The following is an 18,138-nucleotide window of genomic DNA, read 5'->3' as shown; positions in this document are numbered from 1 at the left end:
AAAGTTCCTTTGAGAGTTCATGGATTTTTCCAAACTGGAGGTAATTGAGGACGAGAACTGGCAACATGGCCACTCGGCAGCACACTTTACCTTGAAACAAAAAAATAACAGCCTGCACTGCTCAGCAACACAGACCCACTTGGCAACCATTACCTTTTTGCAAAGGCACTATGTATGATAACTCTGTTGATTGATTGATGTACTCATTTTTTAGCCCATTCTCCCGAGAATGCCCAGAATGGGTTACAGCAGTTACATTTATAATAATAAAACACTTAATAATAACAACTGTCAAAACATTAACTTCAAATTGACAGAAAGCAATTCAATGTAACAGTTCCTCAGCATACATTCCAACAATCTTCTAGAAATAGATAAGTTTTCACGGCCTTCCAAAGACTCAAGAAATCGTCAACAGATCTTATAGTGGAAGGCAACCTATTCCATAACCAAATCAAAAAGTTAGAGTAAGCACGTGCCAGGGCACATTATAATAAGAAAGCTCTAGCTGAGGGCATAACAAAATGTCTCTCACTCTGGGAGCGAAGTAATCGCTCAGGAACATAGCTTGGCAATTTATCACAAACATATTTGGGAGCTATACCATGAAAGACCCTGAATGCCACACCACTCTTTTAAAAATGCAGCGTTTGTGGACAGGTAGCCAATGCAATGCAGAAAAAAATACACATAATATAGTCTCAAAAGCCTACATTTTTTTTAAAGTCTAGCAGTTGCAATTTAAAACCGCTGGGGTCACTTCAAACTCCTTTTAGGCAACCCCACCAACAATATGTTGCAATAATCAATACATGAAATTACATAAGCATAAAGCAATTGGATAAAATCTGACTCTGTAAAATAACTTTGAATCTTATGTAATTGGCGCAAGTAATAAAAGGTTGAGATCAATTGAGAAATATGGCTATCAAAAATTAAACCTGCATCCAACAAGATTCCCAAGCTATGTACTTGATCTTTTGCTACTATAGTAGTCCCCTCCCTAAGTACAGAAGGACGATGATACTGGCAGTTCTCTCTTCATATCCACAAAAATTCTGACTTTGATGAATTCAACTGTAATTTATGATGATGGAAAATTGGGCTTCCTTGTCTCCAATACTCTGGACTTGACATGCCTGATCATTCACGAATGTTCGAGTAGCATGTTTTAGGGGCCCTTTTACACATCGGCGGTAAAATACAACATGGGCCTACCGCTCGCTCTTCCAGGACTACCACTGGGCCCAACGTGGTTGCTGGCGGTAGTTCCGTCTCAAGCACGCGCAGTTTCCAGGGAAAAAGGACCCCCCCCCCTGGAAATGGCTTGCGCGGCGGTAAGCTGGTAGTAATCGGGTATTGCCACGCACTTCCTGGTTACTGATGGGTTAGCGCGGGAGCCCTTATCACCACCTCAATGGGTGGTGGTAAGGAAAACCAGCCCCTGCTGCTAGCGCAAGGCTCTTTTTCCTGCATCTTGGTAAAATGACCACTAAATGTAGTATGTTGTAATTCCTATGAGACATGCTTATGTGCATTCTATTTGGCACCTTCTGTGTCAGTAAATTGGCCCAGGGCATGGCCCACTCAAATAACCCTTTGGGTTTCTGATACAGAGATGTTTTGGTTCAGGATAATAAAATATCCATTCGAACACATAGATCCAAAACAAATCAGGAGGTTAGAGGCCAAACCCTACTGTCTGAGAGGCAATCTCACTTGCCCAGTGCTAAAATTTCTTTAAATATTTGGTGATGTGGACTAATGGCTCTGACATGTTGTTGGTATATGAAGGCGACGTTACTCACCTGTAGTAGGTGTTCTCCGAGAACAGCAAGACATACATTCTCACACATGGACGATGTCATCCATGGAGCCCTGGTGCAGACACTGACCAGCATTCTATTGTTTTTAGAAGCCTTTCGCAGGCTCCCAGCATGCATGCACGAGTGCCATCCTGCCTGCCTGACTCATACGGGATCCCCAGTCGGATATAAAAGAATAGAGAATGCAAGTTCTAGGAGAGGTGGAAGAATATGTGAGAATGTATGCTCTGCTGTCCTTGGAGAACACCTTCAACAGGTGAGTAACTTCATTTTCTCCAAGGAGGAGTAGGACATTACCTTCTCACATGTGGGTATCTCTAGCTACCAGGCTCACCAAAAGCAACAAACAACAGACAATACGGACTTACAAAGGCAAGCCCTACATAAGCCATTAACACTAAAGATTAGCTCGAGTTATCTGCAGCAAGGCCCATAGGAATAAAATGGGCCCTGCTACAGATAACTCAAGCTAATTAGTAAAAGACCCCCTAAAAAACCAAAACAGTCCTGTTGTGAAGGCGCAGCCTGGAACAGAAAACAATCAGGCTCAGTTTCGAATGAGAAGGACGCCCATCTTTCGACACAAATCGCAAGATGGACGTCCTCACAGGATCGTCCAAATCGGTATAATCGAAAGCCGATTTTGGACGTCCCCAACTGCTTTCCGTCACAGGGACGGCTAAAGTTCAAGGGGGCATATCGGAGGCGTAGCGAAGGCGGGACTTGGGCGTGCCTAACACTAGGATGCCCTTGACCCATAATGGAAAAAAAAGGATGTCCCTGACGAGCACTTGGACGACTTTACCTGGTCGTGTTTTTCTCATGACCAAGGCACAAAAAGGAGTAGGGGATATTCTTCCTATGGCTAATAAAGTCAATATTGGTAGTTTTCTCTGCTTACTTCAGATATTGGTCCTTTACTTGCAAGATAAATCGTAATTAAAATGCAGCCCTAATATCTAGCACATTTCATTTTGTTTTGATCACATGGAGGGGCATTTTCGTTATGACATCTAAGTCTGAATTTGGACGTTTTCAACAAAATGTCCAAAATCCGAATAAAAAAGGTCATTTTCGAAAAAGAAAAACGTCTATCTTTATTTTCAAAAATACTGTTTCAAACAAGGGTTTGTGCTTTGGACGTTTTGTTTTTTTTGGTCTATTTTTGAAAAAAAAAAAAGTGCAAAACGTAGAAAAGCAAGTCATTGGGATGTAGGAGGAGCCAGTATTTTTAGTGGACTGGTCCCCCGGACATCCCAGGAGAGCAATGGGGCACCCTAGAGGGCACTTCTGTGCACTTCATAAAAATGCTCCTAGTTACACATCAGTTTTGCTTCCTTATCTTGTCCCTGAGCCCTCCAAAACATACTGCCCCCACTATACACCACTACAATAGCCCTTATGGGTGAAGGGGGCATCTATATGTGGGTACAGTAGGGTTTGAGTGACTTTGGAAGGGGTCACAGTTTCCACCACTAATGTGACAGGTAGAGGGAGATAGGGACCTGGGTCCTCCACTGTGTATTGCACCGACCAGTACACTACTCCATGGACTTGCATGCTGCTCTAATAGACCTGCCTCTAACATCTGATGCTGTCAGAGTCTAGTAAGTCATATTTTTATTTACAGTTTTGAGTGGGAGGGAGTCAGTGACCACTGGGGTGGTTATTGGGGGACACTCTGATTCCCTCCAGTGGTCATCTGCTCATTTAGGGCACCTATTTGTGCCTTATTCGATCTGAAAAGAGGTCTAGACCCAGACATCTTGGTTTTAGTCCTGGACGTTTTTGTTTTGTTCCATTACAGCTGTAAAAGTCCAAGTGTTAGGCACACCCTAATTCCACCTCTGAAACGCCCCTGACATGCCCCCTTGTGATTTGGATGCACTGCAGATGAATTGCATAGATAAACGTATGCAAAATAGGTTTCAAAAATACAGATTTGGACGCTTTGAGGAAAACATCCAAATGGTGCTTTATGACACTTCTTGGACTTTTTCTCGTTCGAAAATGAGCCCCATAGTAAACTAGTATATACAGTTTACTTACATTCATAAATGCAACTGGTTACATAATGTGGCTTTGGTAGAAATTATTTTACAATAAGGTAATTTGCACTTCTGTGAAAATAAATCATCTTCATATTTACAATATGCAAAATAAAAACCAAGGTGTTCTTTTACTAAAGATTAGCTCGAGTTATCTGCAGCAGGGTCCAATGTATTCCTATGGGCCCTGCTGCAGATAACCTGAGCTAATCTTTAGTAAAAGACCCCCCAAGCTTTTTCAGGTATCACATGACTATAGTTTAAGAAGTTATAATAATAAAAAGTAACTGTTCTCAATGAGAAAATAAACACAAAGAATCATCAAGTAATTAACAATTACATGTGGAAGTCAGCTTCAGTTACAATATCGAGGCTAGTTATGAAATTACACATTGGTGGTAATTTTCAAAGCACATAGACAATAATGATATGAAAAATCTTACTGGAAATATATACGGCTCTTCTTTTCTTATAAAAACTTTCAATGCTCTCTGCTCAGCTGATTTTTTCTTTATAAAATTAATCATAGCTAGCAGGGTAGAATTCATGAACTACATCCAAGAGATGGGAAGGGAGGGGGATTAGTTCTCTGTCGCTGCCAGTTATAGCACCAGGTGGCTTTTTCTGCAATGAAGGTGTTACCGATAATCCCATTACACTGCTACTAAATCTTGCAGACATCCAAATAATCACCAAGGCTTCTTTTCATCCCATCCTTTCCAAATGACTGGAAGTTGCTTCACCTGAAAGAAGTCAAATCCACATGCAGCTGTTGTTTTAGCAGCCAACGCACTATGAGAATGCCAATCGTGTTCCAATTTCGTTGTATTGCTAGCCCCCTATTCCCTGTGCAATAATGAAGTTTAATCCTACCAGGGACCTCATGTTGGTCTTGTCTTCCAAAAAGGCAGCAGGTTCTGCTGTCTATTTTTGCTAGTATCTGGGGAATACATTTTAAATCCCAGTGCTACTTAGAAGAATAAGCTAAGGATCACAAAACATGACCTCAAAACCCTGATATGACTATACTGTGACCCAAAGGCATTAATTCTAGGTGAAGATTAGAACTTTGCATAATAAGATTACACAGCAAGTGAATGATATCAAGGGACTCTCCATATTCAGCCGCCTGGTTTTCTATAGACAGCTTGTGCATTGCAATATGCAGACGAAATGGAGCTTACTCTTTCTATCTAAAACAAAATAGATTCACATAAATTAGCTGGGCCATTTCAAGATGCCTAAATCCCCTATTACATCTTTTATTGACAGCCCCAGAGAGGACAGCACAAATTTTTCCTCTTTTTTATGTTCTTAGCTTTTATAGCACACTAGATGCTGTAACTAAAAAGTATATACATTATGTTTTGAAATTAATACCTTTTTTAATTATTTGGATAACAATGCAGATAATACAATTAGGACATCTAAGCTACCTATGACGTTCTTAAATAACTGGAAAGTTTAAAATGTAAGAGCCTAGAATGATGGTAGAATTTATAATATTCAAGCAAAATTTTATTTAATTAGTATAATAAATTGTATGAATACATAGATGCATAAGATAATACATAAGAATGATTATCAATACTCCCCCCCCCCCCCCCCCCCCCGCTCAATGGTTCCCAGGTCCTCTTGTGTGCTCCCAGCCTGACACTCATTTTGTCCATCCAAGGTGATAGCCTTGCTGATAATCAGATGTTTTCTTATCACAAGAAAGTGGTAAAGTCACAAGTTACAAAGGTAAGCCACCCCCTCCCCCAATCCAGTGTGCATCAACCCTGAATCTAAAGCTAATGGACAACCATGGTGCACTTTGTGTAGGCTTTATATATTGGCCTATTTGATTAGCTTATCAATGTAGTTTGATTTTCCAAAACTGCCTCAGACAGAGGAAGAATCTGTTACCAAAATCTCAGCACATCAAACCCCCACACTGGCATTAGTGGAAGTAGCAGAAACAGCAAACTCCAGATCAAAAACAATGCAACATAATCTAACCTACCCCCTTCCCATTTGCATTACTCTTTACATAGTGTAACTGCTCTCTTCATACCTCACTCTTCCACCTACATTCCATTATGTGCTATGTTTTTCTATGTACTTATAATAATTGTAAGCCACTTAGCTGAATACTGATAGGTGGTATATCAAAATCTGATGAAACTAAAAAAACTTGGTAGAGCTTTCAGAATGGTGTCTTGTTGGTTATGTGGTGTTTTCTGTTTCTTTTTATGATTTGCGTAGTGTCAGATGATCAGTAAAAGAACACAAGTGCCTAAATTAAGGCAGTGTCGATTATGGATCTGCTAAATAATTCACCCTTGAAGCCACAGACAGAACACCAGAGGAAGAGGGTCATCTTTGACTGTGAAGGACTGTTACTGCTGTTTATTCCAGTTCTACAGCAACTTTTGAGCTGTAAGAACTGTCCCCCAGATTCTATATATGGTGCCAATTCAGGGTTTGCGCCCAACTAACTGGCTCACAATTCAATTAGTACTGATTACTGGGTACTAATTGGCATTAATTGGCACCAATCTGGAATTGCGTATACAGCATGCTATTCTATAACAATGTGCGACCAAATCACATATTGCAGAACCCAAAAGGGGGCATGGCCATGGGAGGAGCATGGGTGGGTCAGGGGCCTTCCTAAAATTTGAACGCCGTGTTCTAGAATACCAGAAATTAACACCTAAATTGGGCACTGAGAATTACACTTGGTTTCAGCAGGCAAAAGTCCTGGCTCTAAAATTTGGCCACAAAGTCTGAGTGCCGATTTCTTTTGGCGCTGATTTTAAAGAGCCATTTATCGAAATCTAGCCTTTTATAACTGCTTCGTGCTAAAGAGGTTTATACAGTGGTTACTAGGCATGTGTATGTGCACACGCCTAGAATAAAGGGCCTGCCTGCTTGATGAACACAAAATGAAAACTTAAACTACTCTAAATTAGTGGGAAATTAAATTTTAATGAATTCTGGTTGTAAAAAGTAGTTTTACACCTTGTATTCGAACACATTCAACTACTGCTTTAATTTTTCTCAATCTAGCCATTATTTCATATGTCATAGTATCATAGAACACAAAAAGGAAAATGAATTACTTGCCAAAGTACAAAAAAAATCCTTCCTAAAAAAAAAAAGTGACTGATCAAACTATGATATCCAGATTAGGAGTCTTGAGTTCAAATCCGAGTTATTTTCCATTCCTACAACAAGGCTCTTTTTACAAATCTGCGCTACCAGTTATTTATTTTTTATTTATTAGGATTTATTTGCCACTTTTTTGAAGAAATTCACTCAAGGCAGTGTACAGTAAGAATAAATTAAACATAAGCAACAGACAATCACAGCAGTAAAAATATTCAAATAACAATGCAAAGTATGGCGTGGATGGGCATAATTGAACAAAAACGTCTATCTCCATGGGCGTTTATCTCCAAGAACGGGTCCGTGAAGGGGCGGACCGAACCGTATTTTCAAAAAAAATAGACGTCCATGTTTTATTCGACACTTTGTGAGCTGGGCGTTTTTGTTTTTCAGTGATAATGGAAAATGAAAGCGCCCAGCTCAAAAACGAATAAATTCAAGGCATTTGTTCGTGGGAGGGGCCAGGATTTGTAGTGCACTGGTCCCCCTCACATGCCAGGACACCAACCGGGCACCCTAGGGGGCACTTTTACAAAAACAAAAAAAAAGGTAAAAGAGCTCCCAGGTGCATAGCACCTTTCCCTTGGGTGTTGAGCCCCCCAAATCCCCCTCAAAACCCACCGCCCACAAGTCTACACCATTACTATAGCCCTAAGGGGTGAAGGGGGGCACCTACATGTGGGTACAGTGGGTTTGGGGGGCGGTTTGGAGGGCTCCCATTTACCAGCACAAGTGTAACAGGTGGGGGGGGGGGATGGGCCTGGGTCCACCTGCCTGAAGTCCACTGCACCCCCTAATAACTGCTTCAGTGACCTGCATACTGCTGCCAGGGAGGTGGGTATGACATTTGAGGGTGAAAATAAAATGTTGTGAAACAGCATATTTTGTGGTGGGAGGGGGTTTGTGACCACTGGGGGAGTCAGGGGAGGTCATCCCCGATTCCCTCCAGTGGTCATCTGGTCATTTAGGGCACTTTTTGGGGCCTTATTCGTGGAAAAACAGGGTCCAGGAAAAGTGCCCTAAATGCTCGCTAAAAACGCATATTTTTCTTCCATTATCGACGAAAGGCGCCCATCTCTGATCGCCCGATAACCACGCCCCAGTTCCGCCTTCAACACGCCCCCATCAACTTTGTCCGCATCCGCGACGGAGTGCAGTTGAAAACGTCCAAATTCGGCTTTCGATTATACCGCTTTATTCGTTTTTGTGAGATAAACGTCTATCTCCCGATTTGGGTCGCAATATAGGCGTTTTTCTTTTTCAATTATAAGCTGGATAGTATACTACTTACAATTAGCACTCTGAATGCGAAGAACCCATGGGAATAGAACAGACTACTTCAAATTCAGCGCGCCGCTAATCAGTAGCAGTGCTTTGTAAAAGCAGCTCACAGACTTATTTGAAGAACATAGATTTTTCACTCAGGCAAAAACAGCCCATAGCAGAAGACGGAATCTATTAAAAATATCTTCTGTTATGGTATGTTTTGTTAGGCTTTTATAACCCGCTTTATCCCCAGAAGGGTCCAAAGCGGGATAAAATAAAGAGAGACCAATTTATCAAATCGAAAATCTATAAAACCCTATTGCAAAAGATATTTACAGAACAAATATAAAAATATATCAGCAGGACAACAGAAAATCTTTGCACACTTAAGTTTTTTGGCATATGGAAATTCCTTTCTATCAAATTGTTATCTCTTTAAATAGCTATATTGTTTCCTTCCAGTGAAGAAGCAAAATTATGAAACACTGAATTTGCTGTAGTTGAATGTAAGTAACTTGCATTGAGCTACCACTGAAGAGGTGCAAGCTAAATCCAAATGGCCCCGATTTACTCAGCTTTTTTCCAACAGACACACAAATGGGACAAAGCCCAAGTCAATCAGGCTTGTAAATCTAACTGCGGACAACAGCCAATCATAATCTCTATTGTGATAAGGATTTGGTATTAGCTCCTTCCCTGCTCTGTATCAGCTCATCTTTTATCTGTATCTATTTGTGACCCGCAGCCAGACCGGATTTGGCATAAACATTAACATGAACCCCCCCCCCCCCCCCCCCCCCCCCCCCCAGAATTTTCTGTTTAATTGCCCTGAGCTGCTTCTCTGCACTGTAGCTGCCAGAAACCCAAATGTCCTGTTACAGAAATGATAAGTACTAGTAGTATAGTCTAACAGTGGGGGGGGGGGGGGGGGGAAGCAAACAAACAAACAAAAAAGTTATTCAACTGGGGTTATCTACTAGGTTGTAGCCATGGCAAAACTGCATGATCCAGACTAAAATCTTAGTCTCCGTAAGGAATGATCAAAAAATCCAGGCAAGACTAAATATCTAGAAGACAATTTCAGAAGATTTATATGTAGAAGAAGAGGTACAACTTATATATGTGTACATTCAGCATGTACAATTTTGAAGGAGGTATGTTCTGGATGCGGTTTGGAAGCACCTTAAAATTACACTTCATTTCCTGTTATGCAATAGAAATATATGTACATTTCAAAAAATGTTCCCACTGGCCATTTATAACTGTTTTGAGGAATGCATAATTATCAGTGAACTGATTGCTTGGATTTGGGGTTTAGAAGAGGTGTATGTGTGTGTGTGTGTGGGGGGGGGGGGGGGGGTTGTTAATTATGCTTAGCTCTCTGGTATTCAAAACCAACTCAAAGAGCACAAAATTGAATTTTGAGATTGGATTTTGCAAAACTATATCCAAACTGGAGCCAGTGCTTCCACATGTATGTACTAAAGTCTGCCACTTAGAAATCTAAATGCCAGCACCTTCATTTACAAAAAAAAACCCTGAATTATGCCTCTGTTTTTATAATGTAAAATAGCTGTTCTCGCTGTACATGCACATTTTCCCATATTGTGAATAGTCCAAATTGGGCATCCCTCTGTTCTGACCTATGGGCTTCAAGTGTAAATATGTTAATATTGAGCCCCAATTAGTTACATTTTCAGGAAATTACATCATCTGAAAGGAAGTCCTGATCCGCAGGACTGCCCTTTAAAAACAGTTGCCATTTTGACCCACAATGTATGCAACGAGGAAGATGATCGCTTTTCTGCATATCTTCTCCTGAAGAAGTAACGAAACAGTGGGAATTCTATGACTGTCGAGAGAGATTCTAAGAGATTGAGAGAGACTGTTTATGAGAAAGATTACTTTAGACTGAAGTTTCTTGCGGCTGATACCTTAGCATTTTTAGAGGCGCCTCTTGGATATGACTCATTTTCCTTCTTGGGTCTAAAGCTAAGTATTTCCTTCTTTTTTTGTACTCTTTGGTTTCTGTTCTGCAACAAGTTTTTTTACATTCAATCCTCTCTCTCTTAAATATTTTGGCCTTACTCTTCTGATATACTATATTACATTGATTTGACTTAAGTGATATTCTCTGTGCTTATAGTCAATTGATCATTTATATGCTACGATACCACCCTCTGTTTTTTTACTACAGATTGATCTGGTTATCTCACTCTGTAGGTTTTTCGGAGGCGGTAGTTGGCCCATGATATAAACCTTGTTAGGTGTGTCCACTGAGTTGGTACCCTAAGCTAATGAGGCCTCTTGTTAAAATCATTTATGATACACTTTGTGACAATAGCACAGATAATATCTATAGCTAATTAGAGCAAGTTTCTTAATACTGAGCAGGGCCCATACTTAAAACAATACGAATACAGTACAAGTCTTAAACCTTTTCATATACAACCCACTATAAGAACCTAAGAAAGAATGAGTTGCCCTATTGGATCAGTGCAAAAGGTTCATCTAACCCATTTATCCTGTTTGTGACAGTGGCCAATCCAGGTCACAAGACCTGGAAGAATCCCAAAAAGTCCCAAAAGACAGGAGGAGGAAAAAAGAAACCACTCCACAGGTAATAATAGCAAAAATAGTGAGGGGAAGTATAAAAAGGGGCAGCAAAAATAAACTACTGTTAATATCAATTTTCAATCAAAATAAACTATAAATTACAATAGATTACTAAATCACTAAAAAAGCCTGGAGGCATCAGATAGAAATATAAATGGGCTATTGGATCTCTTATAGCTTGAAGCTATTCCAAATCCAAGCTCTTTACTGTTTTATCAATCACCAGCCTCCAGAGCTTTAAATTATTGTAAGATTACATCATTACTTCACTTCACTATAAGATGTAGTGCAAACAAAAAAAAAGGTACAATAGCTACTACTTTGCTCAACCACTCCTGTGGACACAGCGCTATAAAATTCACTCAAAGCTCCCTGCTTCAGGGGATTGTGAGCAGTCGCTAAGAAGTAGTTACATGGCCAACATGGCTGCAAAACAGGCTAAGACGCCGCATCTCAAGTTCAAAAAATAAAGACCTATTTTGCAGCCATGTGGAAGAGACCCTAAAATGGATGTTAGCTGTTTTATGAGTGACTTTTATGGAACAACACCTCCTTTGAAGGCTATTGTTAATGAATTGGACAGTTATTTATATTTGAATGATGCAGATCATGATGTTTTGACATTTTGGAAAAACAAACAAAAGTGCTGGCCAAAACTGGCAAAACTTGCACAGGGGATCCTGCGCATTCCTGCTATCAGCACATCTTCTGAGAGGAGATTTTCTATTGTGGGAAGGACTGTGGAAGACAGGAGAGCTAGACTGAATCCTGAGATTGATGATGACATTCATCCACAGATTAAAAAATCATAACAGTGCTTCTTAGGGCATATTTCTCTCCCGCTAGGGCATACAGAGATTAGGGTTCCTTGGGGTAGCAGAAGTCAGATATTGTTGGGTTTGAAAAGGTGGTGGGGTGGGGCGTTATTTCAGTTGCTCATTGTTACTATTTTCTACTAGTAAAAAAGGCCCGTTTCTAACACAAATGAAACGGGCGCTAGCAAGGTTTTCCTCGGAGTGTGTATGTTTGAGAGAGTGTATGTGAGAGTGACTGTGTGTGAGAGAGAGAGTGAATGTGCGAGTGTGTGTGTGTGAGAGAGAGAGTGAGTCTGGGTGCGAGCGTGTCTGTGTGAGAGAGAGTGTGTGTGTGAGAATGAGTGTGTGCAAGTGTGTGTGAGACACAGTGAGAGAGAGTGTGTTTCACACAGATACAGTGTGTGCGAGAGAGAGAGAGTGTGTGTGAGACACAGACTCTCTGTGAGACTGAGTGCATGAGACCAAGAGAGTGTGTGAGTGACTGTGTGACACATAGAGAGTGAATGTGATACAGTGTGAGAGTGAGAGAGAGAGAAAGAAAGAAAGACATTGACTGTGAGAGAGAGTGTGTGAGAGAGAGAGTGTATGTGTGACAAGAGATACCTCCCTCCCCCCCCCCCCCCCTCTCTCTCTGGTGTCTGAGCGTTACTGTGCAGGACGCTGAGCTCTGGCTGTGCTTCAAGGAACTGACCAATCCTATTTAATAGAATGCACCTCCAACATTCTGAAGCCGAGAAACCTCGTGTGGTTGGTCACTTCTGCTTGTGACGAACCCGGAAGTACGTGATGTCAATTCAGGAGATGGATACAGAGAGCAGGAATGCCTCAGCCATGCAGTCAGCTTCAGAATGTTGGAGGTGTGTTTTATTATATAGGATATGTGATTTATAAACAGTTGTACAGAATATTGTTCCTTTTTATACTTTAATAAAAGGATTTAAATATAAAACCATAAGTGTTTGAGGCTTGTGAGAATGAGAACAGAGTCCACGGAACAGGGCAGGGACAGACTTAGTCCCTGTGTCATTCTTTATTCCACAGCTTAACTATGTGTCGACTGATACAATATTTTCTCCTATTTGTTCTAAATGTATTACAAATATTATGCCACTTCATAGAGTTTCCCTCAGTCTTTCTACTTTTGAAACAGTAAGTTATCCTTTCCATTCCTCTCATGATTTTGTAGACTGCTATCATATCTCCCCTCAGCCATCTCTTTTCTAAACTGAAGAGACCTAACCTCTTTAGCCTTTCCTCATTTGAGAATCCTTCCATCTCCTTAATCATTTTGGTTGCCCTTCTCTGTACCTTTCTAATTCTACTATATCTTTTCTGAGATAAGTTGACCAGAATTGGACACAAAAGGGCTCGTTTTCAAAGCCCGTAGACTTACAAAGTTCCATAGGTTATTATAGGTTCATTTTCAAAAGAGAAAAACATCCAAACGTGTCATAAAGCACCATTTGGACGGATTTCATCTCAAAACGTTCAAATCAGTATTTTCAAAATCTGTTTTGCAGACGTTTATCTACGCATTTCATCTGCAGTGTGTCCAAATCACAAAGGGATGAGTCGTGGGCGTTTCGAAGGCAGAATTAGCTTAGCGCATGCCTAACACTTTGACATGTTATAGTCATAATGGAACAAAAGCAAAACATCTAGGGCAAAAATGTCAACGTTTTGTTGTTTTTCTAACAAATAAGACACAAGAAGGTGCCTTAAATGGCTAGATGATCCCTAGAGGGATTCAGGGATGACCCCCCCTTATTCCCCCAGTGGTCACTGACCCCCTCCCATCCCCCCAAAATGGGAATTTAAATGGTACTCACCAGCCTCTATGACAGCCTCAGATGTTATAGCCAGGTCCATTAAAGAAGCATGTAGGTCCTCGGAGTAGTCTAGTGGTGGGTGCAGTGCACTGTAGACAGGTGGACCCAGGCCCATAACTCCCAGTACCTGTTACACTTGTGGTGGAAAGTGTGAGCCCTCCAAAACACTGTACCCACATATAGGTGCCCCCTTCACCCATAACGACTATTGTAGTGGTGTATAATTGGGGGTAGTAGGTGTTGAGTGGGTTTTGGAGGACTCAGCAGACAAGATAAGATGTATAGCTGGGAGAATCGGTGAGATGTGCACCTGGAACATTTATATAAAGTCCACAGCAATGCCCCCTAGGGTGCCCCAGTGCTCTCCGAGGATGTCTGGGGGACCAGTCTGCTAAAAATGCTGGCCCCTTCTACATCTCAGTGGCTTGATTTTCTACATTTTTCACTTGTGTGAGGTTTCTTTTCGAAAATGTCCTGAAAAGATAAACGCACAGCGCAAAAAACCTTGTTAGAAATGGTATTTTCTGAAAAAAAAAAAAAAAGACATTTTGTTTTTTCAAAAATAGTTATATTTCCACTCAAATTTGGGACATTTAGCGCAAACATCCAAAGTCCAACTTAGATATCATATTGAAAATACCCCTCTCTGTAACTTTGTAAGTCTAAGTGCTTTGAAAATACACCTTAATATCAGTTAAAAGAAAAAATAATCCAGATTCAATTTTTCTTTCTAATTTACATTTCAAGTCTGAATAAATATTAATGTTTCTGGACATTTCTCTATAATAAATCAAAAGTAAATCAAAGTATGACTATGTAAATCATTAATAAGAATGCCCTACAGACCTAAAAATAAACCTATAAGTATGAATGGACACAAACTGGAAAGGGGAATCGAGGGGGTGGAGAGCAGGAGGGGAAGGACATAAAACCCAAAACTTCAAACTTTCTGTAACTTGCTAAATTAATGTGCAAAAAAAATCCATTCTTTTCAAGACAATTATTTTCTTACATATGCAAAAAGTATTAAAAAAAAAACTTTAACACATGCTAATTCATAACTGCAACACTATTCTCTCAGTAAATCCCCTGATATCCACATCCATGAATAGAAATTCATCAGGTTTAAAATACACTGTGCCTATTAAGCAAGAACAAAAGCATATGCACAAAAGAGCTTTTAATATATTTCAAAACCCACTAGAGCTACAGTCTCATTAAAATTATAAATTACATAAACATGGAATGAAGATTCAAACTACAGTACAGCTCCACAGATTACAGCGAACCCTACGTTCCATATGATAACACACCACAGTCCTCCCAGATGGGGGCTTGGAACAAAAAGGACATGAGCACAGCAAGGGAAAAACCTCCTTGTGATCTCTGGTTTCTCGGCAGCAGATGACAGCCAAATAATATGTTGATTATTCTGTTTATGCTGCTAAGCTTGTAAGATGGAATAAAAGTGATATGATCTGTTGTGAGTTCAATGCTAATGTGTTGCCCCATTCATAAATAACAAAATTAATTTGGAATTATCTTTTCATCTAACTTCAATTTTTAAATGCATGAACTAAAATAAGAGACAGCATAACAGAGTTAATCTTACTTTTGTTTAAAGTCAGGAAGGCAAAAAAAAAAAGATAGAGAAGCTTTAACCACAAGTCTGATTCAATCTTTCTTCTAATGATTAGATACTAAGGTCCCCATTTTTCTCCCCCCCCCCCCCTTCCTGGTTCCCAGGGTTTAAAGAGGCTTACCCACTTAATATCTTCACCTGCCAGCAGGAGTCAAATCCTGTAAAACACCCCTTCAGGCTCACATGCATATCACTTTGGTGAGAAAACCTGCTAAACAGGAATTGTAAATTCTTTGAAATCAAAATTCAAAAGATTTACATTCCATGTATAAAATTATTCATATCAAAGTCTTAAAAATGAATTCAAATACAATAACCTACGGCACCATGTTACACCTATAGAAAATCTGTTTGATGGATCTTTAGAATTTAAGATCGACATGTTCCATACCAATCTATAATAAATTCTGATCTTCTTTCAATATTCCCACTCCAAACAATTGCTGTTTTTCATTATATCTTTCTTTCTTATGGAGGAAAAGACCTCAGTGGCTTCAATGGCCTTAATTAGGCACATTAAAAAGCCTCACAAAAACGCACCATCATAGTTGTTCTGTACCAACCAACACTTGTTTACCATGCCAGTGGCACGGTACAGAAAAACTACAGCAGCACTTACAAAATTGAAAATAAATGTACAGGTTCCTGAAGAAGCTGGACTTGGTGAAAGGGACGGCTCCGTTGTGCCTGTGAGCCTGAAATTGAAAAGCCAGAAAAGATAAGAGACTTTAAATTGTGAATTTTTTTTACCTATAAGAAGAAAAGAAAAAAAATATTAGGAGTTATTTTTTTAAATTGAAGTTTCAATTATTGTACAAACAAGAAGTACTTGAAATATAATTGTCCACATTATGGAAGAAAAATGGTGCTGAAGTAACAAATAAAATTCCAGAAAAAAAATCTCAAAAGAAATTCGACCTGACTATATATTAAACCGATCTTAAATACACTTAGGGGCTCATTTTCAAAGCACTTAGACTTACAAAGTTCCATAGGTTATTACAGAACTTTCTAAGTCTAAGTGCTTTGAAAATACACCTCTTAGCCACTTTAGTTGACTACTTAGCTTCCCTATCTAACAAGAACCTCTCCAGCTGATCTGGTTCAAAGAAAACATATTGAGCTTCAGAAAGGGAAATTAAACATTTAGATGGAAACTTTAAGAAAAATTTAGCCTGTGTGGATCTAGAAACATCAGGAAATATTTGGAGCTTACCGCCACAAAAAAAGAAAACCCTTTTCCTAAAATAAGCTTTCAAAGCCATAACGTTATCTATATCCAAAGCAAAGGAAACTAACAAGGTGGAGCGTCGAGTATATCATCATAAGCCCCAAAGAGGGGCATAATCGAACGTCGCTGGCGATCTATTTTGGCGGCGGCGCAACAGCTGGCCGGAACCGTATTTTTGAAAAAGATGGCCGGCCATCTTTTTTTTTTCGATAATACGGTTTAGCCCGACCAAATGCCAGAGTTCGCTGGGTTTGAGATCGCCGGTTTTGTTTTTCAGCGATAATGGAAAAAAATGCTGGCCATCTCAAACCAGGCGAAATCCAAGGCACTTGGTCATGGGAGGAGCTAGCATTTGTAGTGCACTGGTCCCCCTGACATGCCAGGACACCAACCAGGCACTTCTAAAAAATTTTTAAAAATACACAAATACCTTGGGTGCTGAGCCCCCCAAATCCCCCCCAAACCCACTCCCCACTACTCTACACCATTACCATAGCCCTTATGGGTGAAGGGGGGCACCTACATGTGGGTACCGTGGGTTTTGGGGGGGGGGGGGTTGGAGGGCTCAACACTTAGCACCACAAGTGTAACAGGTGGGGGGGGGGGGGGGGGGGGAAGGACCTGGGTCTGCCTTCCTGGAGTGCACTGCACCCATTAAAAACTGCTCCAGGGACTTGCATACTGCTGTCAGGGAGCTGGGTATGACATTTGAGGCTGGCATAGAGGCTGCCAAAAAAGTGTTTTATTTTTATTTTTTTATTGTGGGAGGGGGGTTGGTGACCACTGGGGGAGTATGGGGAGGTCATCCCCCATTCCCTCCAGTGGTCATCTGGTCAATTGGGGCACCTTTTTGAGGCTTGGTCGTGAAAATTAAAGGACCAAGTAAACCCGGCGAAATACTGATTAACGCCGCTTTTTTTTTCCACTATCCGCAAAAGCCAGCCATCTGGTAGCCAAGCCCATGCCCCGCCTTCGCTTCACCGCCGACACGCCCCCTTGAACTTTTGCCGGCCCAGCGACGGGAAAGCGGCGATGGTGTCAAAAACGCCGCTTTCGATTATACCGACTTTGCCGCTTTTGCGAGATCGCCGGCCATCTCCCGATTTATGTCAGAAGATCGCTGGCGATCACTTTTGAAAATAAGCCTGAAAGCAACCTAAGAACACAATACCAGTGACAATAATATTCAAAAAATAAAACCAATGAGTTACTTCAATAAAAATTACTTAACAGTAAATACATACTTAAAAAAAAAAAAGCCTGCGGAAATAAATAGGCTTTCAATTGTTTTTGAAAAGTATAGACTCAATGTGACGTAAATTCAAAGGCAAAGAATTCCAAACTGTTAGGCCGGTAACCATAAACATAGAATTACTATATACATCAAGTCTAATATAAAGACTGGGACCTCTAAAAGAGACTGGTTCCTTAACTGCAAGGAGTGGGTAAGTATATAAATCTTCAAGGTAGCAGCAACACAAGATAGAGTTTTATCTACAAGACTTTAAAAATCAATGTCAAAACAAATTTGCCAGAAAATAGACAACCAATGGAACTGTAATGTGCTCACAACAAGAACAACCAGAAATCAAACAACAGTGGAATTTTGGGCTACCTGAAAATGCTTGTACCACCAAAATTTGTAGGGCTCAAACATTTTTTAAAGGTCTAAGAGAATTTACTTTAAAAAAATACAAGTCATACAACTTCTT

The 18,138-nt window shown here is 40.3% G+C and overlaps 1 protein-coding gene across 11 annotated transcripts in view; it reads right to left on the bottom strand.

Moving 5' to 3' along the window:
* IMMP1L (inner mitochondrial membrane peptidase subunit 1) overlaps nucleotides 1–18,138 on the bottom strand; it is an 84,360-nt gene that overhangs the window by 45,082 nt on the left and 21,140 nt on the right. For 6 of the 11 annotated variants that reach the window (XM_030200671.1, XM_030200668.1, XM_030200670.1 and 3 more), the window contains one exon: nucleotides 15,815–15,890. The exons of 3 other annotated variants lie outside the window; for them this stretch is intronic. The gene's annotated coding sequence lies outside the window, so the exon portion shown is untranslated. Of the gene's footprint in view, nucleotides 1–13,553; nucleotides 13,576–15,316; nucleotides 15,396–15,814; nucleotides 15,891–18,138 lie in introns of those variants that run through there. 2 more of the 11 variants (XM_030200677.1, XM_030200675.1) reach the window with 2 other exon arrangements.

This window comes from Microcaecilia unicolor, chromosome 4, assembly GCF_901765095.1.
Source record: "Microcaecilia unicolor chromosome 4, aMicUni1.1, whole genome shotgun sequence".
In the NCBI taxonomy this organism is placed as follows: Eukaryota; Metazoa; Chordata; class Amphibia; order Gymnophiona; family Siphonopidae; genus Microcaecilia; species Microcaecilia unicolor.
The sequence above is the reverse complement of the archived record's forward strand: the minus strand, read 5'-3'. Positions and strand labels throughout refer to the sequence as shown.